The sequence below is a fragment of the Mytilus galloprovincialis genome, chromosome 12 (genome assembly GCF_965363235.1).
Source record: "Mytilus galloprovincialis chromosome 12, xbMytGall1.hap1.1, whole genome shotgun sequence".
Taxonomy (NCBI): Eukaryota; Metazoa; Mollusca; class Bivalvia; order Mytilida; family Mytilidae; genus Mytilus; species Mytilus galloprovincialis.
In genome coordinates, this window is record NC_134849.1 from 14245799 (window position 1) to 14259885 (window position 14087).

General features: G+C 34.6%; 1 protein-coding gene across 2 annotated transcripts in view; it reads right to left on the bottom strand.

Moving 5' to 3' along the window:
• LOC143053585 (VWFA and cache domain-containing protein 1-like) overlaps nt 1–5213 on the bottom strand; it is a 47768-nt gene extending 42555 nt beyond the window's left edge. For both annotated transcript variants that reach the window (XM_076226381.1, XM_076226380.1), the window contains exon 1: nt 5094–5213. The gene's annotated coding sequence lies outside the window, so the exon portion shown is untranslated. The remainder of the gene's footprint in view (nt 1–5093) is intronic.
• Nucleotides 5214–14087: the final 8874 nt, after the last annotated feature.

Genomic DNA, 14087 nt, shown 5'->3' on the forward strand with positions numbered 1-14087 from the left:
AACGGATGAAAATAAAAGTTGTCCGTTGACAAAATTGTTATTCGTTGGGAGTCCGTTGATGTATTGACCAAATAAAACGGACGCGTAACGAATGCATAACGGACACACACCGGATATGCAACGTACGAGAAACAGAAACGTACCGAACAGAACGGATGTCGAACGTACATCCAACGAACGAGTACCGCATAAAACGGACACCTAACGGGAGCGTACCGGATAAAACGGATGAACAAGATATACGGAAAAATTTAAGGCGACAATAATAATACATGTAAATCTCATAAATATTCAAAATGTTTCTGTGTAACTGGTTTTGGTTTGTTCTTCAAAATGCAGCCAAAGGGCAGTGTCTGGCCTGAATAAGAGCTGATTGATAGTGAAGACGTGCCCTTACTCTAAGATCGATTATGAAAAATAAAAAATCACGAACTTCAAGAAATCTGACATACCAAAAATTGACATTCCTGACGCGAAATTTTCAATTGGCATTTATCCGTTTCAGATCCGTTTCAACCGTTATACGTCTGGTAGAAGTCCGTTTCACATTCGTTCAACATCCGTTTAATCCGTTAAACGTCCGGTAGAAGTCCGTTGGTGAATTTGTCTACCAGACCTCCAACGGATGTATAACGGACAAGAAACGATACAAAACGGAAACGAAACGGACGAGTACCGTACAAAACGGACCCCTACCGGACGTCCAACGGACACTTCATCCGTTGGACGTCCGTTCAAAGTTTTGATCATGCTCAAAATTTTCCACCGGACAGAACGGACGTCGACGGATAAAACGTACGCTTAACGGACATAAAACGGATATGGACGGACGTCTAACGGATAAGAACGGACGTCTAACGGACATGAACGGACTGAAAAAAAGTTATCCGTTAGGCATCCATTCGGGCTATCCGTTAAGGTGTGACCGAGACTTTAAAGTCATTCACTTCAATAGCATGCAGTCAAGAAAACTTTGCCGAATTATTTCCTCGTACAAAAAGTGTTGTAAAATTTCAAACTATTGGCAAATATGAATAAACTCGTCATAGATACCAGGATTGAACATTTTTAATTCACGCCAGACGCGCGTTTCGTCTACAAAAGACTCGGCAGGAACGCTCGAATCAAAAATGTTAAAAACCAAATAAAGTACGAAGTTGAAGAACATTGACCAAAAATTCCTAAAAGTTTTCCCAAGTAAAGCTGAGGAATGATTGCCTGACAGATGTAAAAAAAATGGTTACTAGTAACAAATTAACATTATTTAGATGCAGATCAAATATTCAGTTATATCCTTTCCATAAAGCCAAGAAAACTTTGACGAAAAATTTCATTGAACGATGAATGTTGTACAATTTCAAACTATCGAAAACAGGAAGTTGTTTAACGGGAGATGTAAAAATTGCTTATTCACTACATCTCAACATATAAAACTGCATACCAAAAATCAAATCATTCCTATGTTATCCTATGTTCCAAAAAGGCAAATTTTGATAGAATACAAAGTGAAGATGTGGTATGATTGCCAATGAGACAACTCTCCACAACAGACCACATGACACAGAAATTAACAACTAAAGGTCACCGTACGGCCTTTAACAATGAACAAAGCCCATACCGCATAGTCAGCTATTAAAGGCCCGAAATGACAAATTAAATGGTAAACAATTTAAACGAGAAAACTAACGGCCTTATTTATGTACAAAATAAGAACGAAAAACAAATATGTAACACATAAACAAACGACAACCACTGAAATTACAGCCTCCTCAATTGAGACAGGTAAAAACATACAGAATGAGGCGGGGTTAAACATGTTAGCGGGATCCCAACCTTCCCCTTACCTGGAACAGTGGTATAACAGTGCAACATAAGAATGAACTATACAAATCAGTTGAACAAAGGCTTAAACGCTTTAGATGGATAAAAATAAAAATACTACAAATACAAGTGAACGTGGCCGGATACTTGTACATCCGTACAGCAAAAATACACTTAGTACAGACCTGAGAGTACTTGCAGTTAATGACAACTAGTTCAAAGCCACTCACAACTAATAAAAAATCATGCATCTAAAGGTGCATTCACACGATACGATTTTCCATTCGATTTTCATTCGATTTTTACCTGTGCACCTGTTTTCGACTAAAATCGTATCGTGTGAACACTAAAATCTGAAGTCGAATGTCAAGTCGAAACGTCGTTTGGAAATCGAAACGTACGCTATTTCCATTCGACGTTTTGACTGGAATCGGACCGTGTGAACGCCAAATCGACTAAATTTATGAGTCGATTGAAAAAATCCAGCTTATAAATTTAATCGACAATATTCCGATTTTCGCATCATTCTAAACGTTTTAATTCGTAAAGGAAACCTTTTGTTCATAACACCTGGCCACCGTTTTACAAAGCCTTCGGAAGTCTACGTGTCATTAGATCCATAGTGACAACCATCGTTAATAAATCTTAGGTTTTACAGCCGTTTCACAAAGCCGTCGTAATTAATGATCATGAATAATTGGTAAATCCTGGCATAACTTACTTCTGCTATATTATTGTGTACTTGGCTGGGGGACTATGGCTAGACCAAGTTACGAAAAGGGGATGTGGTTCCTATTTGATAAGAACTTCCTGGCGGACTTACATGGCGTTAATAGGGCGACAAGTGCCAGTAAATGCAATAAATCCCTTAGCACTTCCAAAGTCAAGAGGAGTGGCATTGGATGAATTTGCCTGTTCAAGAATTACAAAAAAAATAAGGAAGATTAAGAAAGTGTTTCATACACAGGCGCTTGCATGTTTCTATCCATGGGAAGACCCACTATCAACATATCTCCAAAGGATGACGAGGGGCCAGCATTTGTTTGTCGTGAGCAGTTCCGTGCATTGAATGTGCAAGCCGCATATGATGCAAATCTTAAGTATTAAATTCACTTTTAACTCAACTTATATTTCCTTCCCGGCTTTCTTCTAGACTAGACAATGTTCTAAATAAGGCTTTCTATCTCGTCCGCGTTCGGATATCTATTTATAAATATTTCACTTCAGGCACAGTGGTAATCGACAAAGCGTTTAAAAGAGGATGTTTTATTCCCAAATAAAAGAGCTCATAATTAATTGATTAATACAATTTGGAACTGGAACATGTGGAACGTATTTGCTGAAATGAGGAGATAAAAACGTTACCTTTAAATTAGTTCAAATACATAACTATTCCATCATGTTACAAATCATATGTAATTATAAACGTTTAAAGATGTTTGAGTCAAATAATGTCTATCCTGTTACTGTAACTACAGTAACCACAGTAACATGATAGACACATTTTATCATTTAAGAAGGCTGTTTTGATATAACTACTACGGTAACCTTTGATGCAGCGATAAAGTTTTTTTATGCTGTGATTTTGGTATCCAACAAGTTATTAAATTGCACTATTTACAAGTATAATGTGACTAAGGTCAACAAATTTGCTGGTTAAACATGTACATGTGACAGCATAGACACGATAAAAGGGTACTCACTAATTATTTTTACTATATGTCTTGAATTTTTTTCTCCACACTATTTATGCAAGAAACGTGCTGTGCTATATACTTATAATGCTTTGTGCATTTTAAGTCATCCCTTAACAGTTCTATATCTATTGGGAGGAAAAAATTCACGAGTCATCTAGTAGCATGGGTCAGCACATTAGCGGATCCAGGGGAAAAAAGTGGGGGGGGGGGGGTGTGTGTTCGGGGGTTAGTTCCCCCTTTTTTTGGCTGATCAATGCATTTGAATAGGGACATATAGATAGACCCCCTTTTATCATGTGTTGGGATCCCCCTTTTGAAAATGTCTGGATCCGCCCCTGCAGCATGATAGACATGTATTTCATGTACGCCAATTGAATTTAGTTTGTAGATAAAAACTTACATATAATAATTATAATTTTACTACTTGTGATTAAACATTTAACAAAATTTTTAGGAATTTTGGTCCTCAATGCTCTTCAACTTCGTACTTTATTTGGCCTTTTTAACTTTTTTGGATTCGAGCGTCACTGATGAGTCTTTTGTAGACGAAACGCGCGTCTGGCGTATATACAAAATTTAGCCCTGGTATCTATGATGAGTTTATTTACAACCACTGGGTCGATGCCACTGCTGGTGGAGATTTATTTCCCCGAGGGTATCACCAGCCCAGTAGTCAGCACTTTTTGTGCTGACATGAATTATCATGGATATGGTTATATTTATAAATAAACTGTTTACAAAATTTTGAATTTTTGAAATACTAAGGCTTTTCTACCTCAGGCATAGATTACCTTAGCTGGATTTGGCAAAACTTTTAGGAATTTTGGTCCTCAATGCTCTTCACCTTCGTACTTTATTTGGCTTTTTTAACTTTTTTGGATTCGAGCGTCACTGATGAGTCTTTTGTAGACGAAACGCGAGTCTGGCGAATATACAAAATTTAGTCCTGGTATCTATGATAAGTTTATTTACAATGTTTGTGGCATTACAAATTTAAACAAACAAAAACAACGAAATAAAAAAAAGTATAAAAAAATATACGAAAGTTAATCCAATAATCACAAAAACATAAGCGATAAATTTGTAATATTACAATATTCAATATCCATGTTAAAATATGACCCCTGTCCTCAGATCTAAGACCTTTTAATAACAATAATTCTAACATGTCTAAAGGATGAAAGTTTACTTAAGAAAGCTTTGATATTTCGTTAGAGTTATTATCAACGTTCTAAAATAGTTCTTTTTGTAAATACATGTATCAAGGCAATCAGAAAGTAGTAAAACATATCATTTATAAAATGTTACACTGACCAGATAAGCACATAGTAAGCATGAATCGAACTTAAATATATTAATAGATCTTAATAGTATCATTGAAGTTCCGATTCATAAATACTACAAACTTTTATTCAAATAATTACAACTGCATTTTCAATTGAAAACTAAAATCTAAGCAGAAGTGTACAGAAATTCAACATATTCAAATTACCCATGCATAGCTCAATTAAAAAAAAGTGTGGGAAGAGAATCCCCCCCCCCTAAATTAAACTGTTTAACAATGTAAGTACATACCCTTGACTATGTTTGTTGTAATATCGCAATAAATGAACGTTTTTTCCAATGTTTTGGTTTTTCCATGTTGACGAACAACCCGGATACGTAATATACATTATTTGTAAACAAATTTTTCCGTGATAGGCTTCATTAATTAATGACATTAATGGAAAATAACTCAGTCAAGCTATCAAGGATCTGCTTTTAAAAATCAATACGTGTCACGCGAACACCTCAGGTATAGAAAAATTTAAACATGATGATAAAGTACAGTGGCAAATATTACATGCATATTCTAGCCGGTATGAAGACAAAACAAATTTACGTATATTTAAGGTTTTATTCGAGCTGATTGATAAATCAAAGTACTGATATACTGTTAACTCGTATGAATCCAATATATATAGTACCGTATATTTGTATAAAAAAAAACACGTTATGTTTATGATTTATATATCAGAGACATAAATACGTGTATGTATGGTCTCTAATTATTTAGTATACAACTAAAAATGACATTGATTTCTAACTAGAATTTGTTAATCAGTCTGTGAGGCTGAGCTGTCATTTCTTCAATCTGGTTCAATCTATTTAGAGAGCCGTGGTGTAGTGGTTAATGCGTCGGACTACGAACACAAAGATTTCTGGTTCGATCCCCGGCCGTTCCGGGGTGAATATTTCAGGGACTGAATTTTCGGCTCTTCCTTGACACCATTTACGAATTTGGTTTTGAGAAACGACGATAGACCGTCGGAAAGGGACGGATAATGGCTGCCCCGTGTTAAGAGAGGGTCATATCTCATGTACGTTAAAGACACCCTTGTAGATTTCGAAAAAGAGCAGGTTAATGCCGCTACAAAGCAGGGCTCGCACCCGAAAAGTGGAAAGGAATTAGTATAAGTTGTAATAATTTGTTACCCAATCCACTATACATACGTACATATGTTTTGACTTAACTAGTTCAAACTTAAAATTCAACTTCAGTCAAATTAAATCAAATAAGTTTAATTTTTAAATCGGCAAGTTTGCATACGTTTTTTGAACGAGCTGCTTTTAAACCGACTTACTAACAAGCATATCGTATACAAAGCGTACACACAAAACAACACAAGACATATAATATTTAACAAATACTGAATTGTGACATAAAAGGACAGTCTAGCATAAACGCAGATTGAACTAAAATTACACAACCACAAAGTGTAGCAACTAAAATTAATAGTTCTTAATCTTCATTAAAAATATTTTCAAATCAGTAGTAGACGACAAAATTACACATAGTATATTAGGAAGAGGGTAGTAATCCAGCAGTATGGGATATAGGATACAGATGTGCAGCTTAGATAAAAAAACAAAACACATTCCCAATTGAAAATCACACAACGAGCCATAAATGTACATCATTCCAAAATCGTAACCCCGTTTATATATTTCTCATTTATTATAAGATATGTACGTTTTTTAAAATCTAATAAATATAATGGTGTGGATTTGTTGTCTCTGTCAGACACAAAGAGGACTGTGTGAATAATAGGTCTATCAAAATATTTAGGTTTATTATATTATTGTTTGGTAAAAATATTGTAGGTTGTAAACGATAATATTTGATATATGCGCCCTCCCTCTACCTAATTCAGACAAATAAAATATCGTTTATAATTAATTTGATTCAATGGGATAAATCAGGTACAATGTATATAATACACTAAACATCGTGCATGTTTATGATTAATTTGATTCAATAGGATAAAGTAGCATACTACTGAATATCTAATAGAAAGATGAAAACTACTGATCCATGGACATTTTATCTTTGAGAAATTGCAACCCTTTGATGAGGATCGTAATGGGGGTGTCTAAGTAGTCACATATTATATGTTATAAATATCATATTTGATATATGCATATAATCCTCCCCAGGAGTCCTCATTTAAAAAATAAAATATTTGTAATTATAATTTATTTGATTCAAAGGATAAAACAGCATTTACACTGATATTTTATAGTTAGATGAAAAATACTGTTTTATCTTAGTGAAATTGCAATCCATTGATATGGATTGTAATGAGGCTGTCCAAGTAGTCACATAATCGCAAATGTTTGGTCTTGTATTCAAATAATCACAATTAAAATGGCAAAGTAATCACATAATCAGAAACCCTATGAGAGGCTCGTTGATATCATGAGGATTGTGATGGGGGGTCACTTCATGACGAAAAACGGTAAAATAATATTGTCAAATGACGTTAACGGTAATTTTTGGTTCGTGACGATAAAATGTACATTTTCTGTATGACGATAAAAAAATCGACTGATTTTGACGATTCACGTTAAGTTCTTTCCAAAAATAACAGTAACGGATAATTATGTGAGACCTCTGGTAAATCCAGATAAATTTAGACAAAGTATAAACTACAAACCGACTCACTGAATATATTACAATTGAAAACAAGAATGTGTCCCTAGTACACGGATGACCCATCCGCACTATCATTTTCTATGTTCAGTGGACCGTGAAATGTGGTAAAACTCTAATTTTGCATTAAAATTAGAAAGATCATATCATAGGGAACATGTGTACTAAGTTTCAAGTTGATTGGACTTCAACTTCATCAAAAACTAACTTGACCAAAAACTTTAACCTGAAACTTGCACTTTCATTTTCTATGTTCAGTGGACCATGACATTGAGGTCAAAACTCTTATTTGTCATTAAAATTGGAAAGATCATATCATAGAGAATATGTATACTAAGTTTTAAGTTGATTGGACTTCAATTTCATAAAAAACTACCTCGACCAAAAACTTTAACCTGAGGAACGGACGGACGGACGGACAGTCGGACGAACGAACAGACGCACAGACCAGAAAACATAACGCCCATAAATGGGGCATAAAAATGAATAATGAACCTGATCATCCGAAACACCCCATAAACTGTTATGTGTTTTTCACACCCTCATATACTAGAAATTATTCTCACATACAATTAAATAATTTACCCGATCCAATGATAAAGTGAATAGATCAGGGAAGACTCGCGAGCTGGATCGTCATTTATTTTACTGATTTTGCTTGCAATAGGGTAGGACAAAATAAATCTGTTGTCGATTTTATTTACTCCGACACATTTAGATTACAGACAACTACCGTAAAGGGGATTTCCAAGTAGAGGAGGGAGCTGTTTTCATCAGAAAAAACGGCAGTACCGAATAAAGGGCAAAAATAAAAAAAGCAGGAAAGAGATTTCAACTAAACAATAAACTCAGGACAACATTTGTCATCCTAGCCACACCCAGTATGTATACAAATCAAATGGTAGCTCCCTTAGTGTGTTGTATTGGCGTCCATATGTACTAATCCATTGGTCTATTGTTCCCGACGGTCTGTAGTGGTACAATCACAAATATGATTCAATGTCAAATAAGCCTACATACATTGTACTGGATGTGCATACACAAAGCTATAATAATTCTTAGTATGTATAAATGTTTGAATATTTGTTTGCTATTTTAATGAAATATTTTTTTATTTGTATACATGTTTCGAAATATTTAACCGACGTATTATGAGCAATAACACGGAGACAGTACAAACTAACCATCTGCTACTAGTGGAGTGACCAAGCCAACAATTTTAACTTTAATGGACCACCCTACCTGCAGGCTAAATTATGATTTTTTGGAAAGAGAAATGTTTATTCTTAAATTTTCGCTTGGTCGTAGAAATGAAATATGGTGCAATTTAAAAAAAAATAAGGTCAAAGGTTAGAGTGTTTCACTATTGTCAATTTATTTCACAAGAGGTTATAAAAAGTCACCAAAAAATTTCTGAATTGTTACTCAACAAGAAATTTATAATGAAAAAAAAAAACTGTGACACTTCATTTGCAACTTAATTTGAAAATAATGAAACCACCAAATGCACATTTTAATGGGAATTCAGAATAGCAACAAAATAGAAGATGGAACAACCGAATCTCAATTCATTTGTTTTTTTTGCATTGCATGTACTTCTAAAGATATATTTCTGATTTTACGGCGTTTATAAAAAGAATCGAAGTCAATTTGGTTTTGCTTTGATGTATATTTATTGACAGTCACAAATATTTCACAAGACAATTAAATCAAATGAGTTTATTGATGGACTAAAGTTTCAGCGTATATTCTAACTCTTTGAACTTTTTAGGTTTTATGTGCCTTAGCCTAACAAAACCACACATGGATCCCTTATAAAGAGTGTTTGTATGGGGTATTTTAACAAACAAAGGACATGACAACTTTCGAAAACATGGCATCAGTCATCGTTTTCATCGTCGTCTTCTTCTAATATTGCTTGGTAGTTAAATAATTTCTACAACCATCAGACCCTTCTCATGCCCAAATATTGGTATACGCGGATTTCTGTTGGTTGCATACACAGTTGTAATTGCAAGTTTTTTTCCTTGTCCGTATACGTAAAACAAGTTTTTGAAGGAAATCTACAGACATGGGTCAAAGAAAATCGTGAACAAACTGTTTTTACCCTCTTACCAACCAGAGTCTTTGGAAAGTATGATAACTGGTTTAGCAATATGAGAGTTTATCTAAACTTGCGTTTGAAGCATTGCACGTTGGATGTCTTTAAAAACTTGTTTTCACATAAAGGAATTTTCACAAGACTGGCATCCTTTGTGGCGGCAAACTCCACCCTTCGCTGGTTTAGCTCATCATCAAAGTACCTGAACTTTCCCTTCGGATCATACAATGAGACGATAAATTCACTTCCAAAAAAGGTATGGGACGAATAGGATATCTAAATATCCTGACTACAGTCTCATGCTCACGAGCATTAGCAAGAACTCTAGCACGACACACTATTTTTACTGGGTTTATATGTGCCTTAACAAAGTCACCTGATTTACACTTGCGTTTTGAGGTCTTGGTCGTATCATCGAAAGTATTGAGAGGAGACCTCGACATATAACTGTAGAAGACATAGGTTTCAGACTCATTAGAGCAGCCTTCCTCAGAAGATTTTACCATCTGGTTGCCACGTTCAAAACATTTATGAAGAGCATCATAAACATTTATTGAGGCTTTTATTTCTGTAGAAATACTAGTATTTATCAATGGCTAAGAATGATCGGCAACGTTAAATGGATCGGTCATATTTGAATGCATATACCCTATAAAATCAGAGACATTCTTCTTGTCTTGTGTCATTGTCGTTGGCATCTATCGAAGTACAGCGTTATTTTCCTTGTCAGTCCTATGATGCCTCTACAACCTTTAGAATCTTTAATACATACTAGTTTTCTCTGTAGCCATATCACTCTAGATACTATTTAAGGCTCCATGTTTGAAAACTCACCTGACATAAAGACTGATTTTACCGTTTCAGACAGATTCAACATATCCACCAAGTAGGCTGGTGTCCACCTAGCATAGTTCGTCCGATTGGTAATGAAAAAGCATCGCAACATTGCAGCTACCATTTTAAAATGTAAAGGCCACAACCCATTTCGTTCAGCCCTAATGTTTTGTAACAATATCTCAACTGCACGAAGAAACATATCCAAAAATGCGAAGGTTGGTGATAGTTTACAAGAGTGTATTCTGAATTCTTCAAACAATGGCAACATATGTTCTTTAAAAGCAGTCAAAACACTGTGCAACACCTTCAGCACTTTTAGGTGTTTCAGCAAATGAATTGTGACATACATTTGGTTCAATATTAATTAACGGTTTTCGTCTTAACACCAAATTGAATGCTTTTGAATTAAGCAAAAGAGCAATGAGAGCTAGCTTCATATACCAAAGTTCATCCTCGAACACGTCTGGAATAGACCATTTTACATTTGGACAAAAGCATACAATTTATTGTTGACCAGCGCGTTTTGACATATCTTAACATTGTTTAGTATGGTGTTCATCATCACTGAACTAGTATATATTTGTTTAGGGGCCAGCTGAAGGACACCTCCGGGTGCGGGAATTTCTCGTTGCATTGAAGACCTGTTGGTGACCTTCTGCTATTGTCTGCTCAATGGTCGGGTTGTTGTTTCTTTGGCACATTCCCCATTTCCATTCTCAATTTTATTTCATAGTTGTTAATACTATTGTCATGTCGATGCTTGGCATATATAACTGGAGCATAGACTACAGACGAAATTTCAGATTTAGTCTTTTGTAAGAACCGGTCCCAAATGGAACAATTTGTTCAGTGCTTTCTGCAGAAGAGGGAATCGAATCTCAGTTTTCTCTCGAAAGAAGTTACAGAAATACCAAAAACAGGACAGATATATCTCGGTTTTCGATGAAACAAGACACAATCTTCCCATAAGCATTAGAATAACGAGGTGGTCCATAATGTTCGGTAGGCTTGTCGAAAGGTAAACACGCCATAAGATTGGTATTCGAACATTCAACGTCAAAGATCTTTCTAGTCTGCATTTAACCTTTATGGAACTCATGTGGGCGTTTGATGATTCGTTTTGATACTGAAATACAACTCTAGACATGGACTGAAATGTATTTTTACAATGGATTGTTACAGCATTTAAGTCAATATCTTCTGCTCATGTCTGTATAATAAGACCACCTGTACAGCAATACCAATAGGTACATAAGACATGTCTTGGATTCTGTCTATTTCCAAATTAGCTAAACTAATCCGATATCTAGGTACTTCAGAATAGGATGCACAAAAACCATGATAGTTTGGATTTTCAATAATTTTTTTAGAGCCAAACTCATGGTGTAATTGTAATGCCAAAACAAGATGAAATGGGGTTAACAGGTTTATGTTTAAAGCAAGTATGCATTCTGTTATTGCCAGGACTTTTCACAGTTTGTCGACAGGAAGTTTAAAAACATTACTACAATTTTTAATGAGCATCAGAATAACGAGGAGGTTGATATCATATTCATTGAACTATTATGCAAAAATAAAAATCCTCATTGAAGTTAATTTATAAGAAATGCTGACTTGGAATGGCTTCGAACTTTACATTAGGAAGTTTAAAACATTTTAATTCGGAAAATTATGAAATTATCAATGTAATCTTAATTTACAAATGTTGTAACCACTTAGTTAAAATAATACAGAATGTGCTTTCGCTAGACTGAGTGAAAATGGAAAAAATTTAGAAAAGAAATAAGTAATTCTAGTTTAATATTATGAATACACAATTGAACTCTGTAAAAATTGCAAAATCATATGTCAAAAGACCAAAAAAAAAAAAGTAACAAAATTCACAATTTTTTTCCCCATCTTGAAATTCGAGAAAAAAATCAAGTGTCTTTTTTCTTTCCATTTTATGAAAAACTGCACCGAATAAAATGTCTACGACCGGGCTTAAAAGTTAGCTTATGGTATTGGCTTTGCAAATTATTAGTTTTTAGTCTGCAGGTATGCCGATCCATTAAAGTCGAAAGAAAGCGCCTTTTTCTTGATCACTATACACCCAATTTGCAAATGTAAAGATTATATCTAAACAATGATTTTATAATAATTTGTCAAATTCGGAATGAAATAGTGCCCTTTTTCGGGAATATATTTCGGCAATTAGTTTTGAAAGTAACAGTTATACTATTAGTATTTCTTGTTGTTATTTTTTTAGGGTTATTGTAGACAGTGCCACAATGCAATGAATCATGAATAGGATCTATTTCCAGTTATATATATATTTCGTTCATCTGAAATTCAGAGGGTTATTTTTCTTCAGAAAATTTTATGGCGGATGGAAACCACGACAAGGATAAACATTTCTTCAATGTAAAAGGTAACCCTAAATGTACGTATCATGTAATGTTGTTTCGAACTATATTTGCAAATAACCTTTACAAAAAACACATGCATACACATGCACAAATGGCTATGTGATACATGGTAAAACAAATGCATGTATGCAGCGCTTCTTTCATGTATCATGTCATATCCAAACAGTCATCTTAGAGGGTGATACTTCAGGTTATGTACCTTGAGGTCAGGATCAGAGTTCCTAAAGGATCTGTCATTCGTCCTAGTCAATTTTTATTTGACGTCGAATTGACATTAATTCCACCATACGCCTATTTGTAGACGACATAATTTCTTATCTGGTAATAAAATCTTACAGAGGAAGCGAATAATCCTACAACACTAAGAATACTTAACAGACATGGAAATCGACATTTAATCCTGACAAGCGTAAGTTTCGTCCATCAGCTGAAATAAATACGTATTCGTATACAACAGCACTTTACATATTGACAAGGCAAAATACCTACATGACCTTTGCGTGACAATTCGATCAAACCTAAACTGACAGTGCTACATAAACAACATCAGTAACAAGGTTAGCAGAACACTTGGTTTTCTCTGATAAAATCTTAATACCAGCTCCAACTCGATTAAGGGACAAGCATTTAAATCGTTAGTCAAACCATCACTAAAATACGCCTGTTTAGTCTGGGACCTTTTTATACAGGAGTGTGCTCTTAATGCAAAAACTGTTCCAATAAAATTATGAGACGGACAGATTAAAAATGACACTCCGTCCATTTTACGGACACTATCACGAATTGGTTGATTCGTGCGATGTGTCTTTGTCCAAACAAAGTAAGGACATTTTTACCATAAAAACATCATATATGTTCAGGTATTTCACATCCAATCTTATATGACATACAATTAACAACATGTAGAAACCACAAAAGTATATGAATATATAATATTAAATCCAAACTAGAGGAATTTCACTTGATATTCCTTTGGAAAGGAATATTTTTTCAATCAGTTTAATTGAGGTCTGGAGCAGGCCTGTCAGTAACTGATAGTAGTTCTTTGTTAATTTATGAACCGGACATCGACATCTTTTAACTGAGCTTTGCTGTGTGTAATGTTTGGTGTATGTTATCGACATTCGCTAGAGGTATAGGCGAGAGGTTAATCTCACAGAACATGTTTAACCCTGCCGCAATTTTTCGCCTGTCTAAAGTCAGGAACTTCTAATATTTGTAAGTCTTGTATAATTTTTAATTTTATTTCA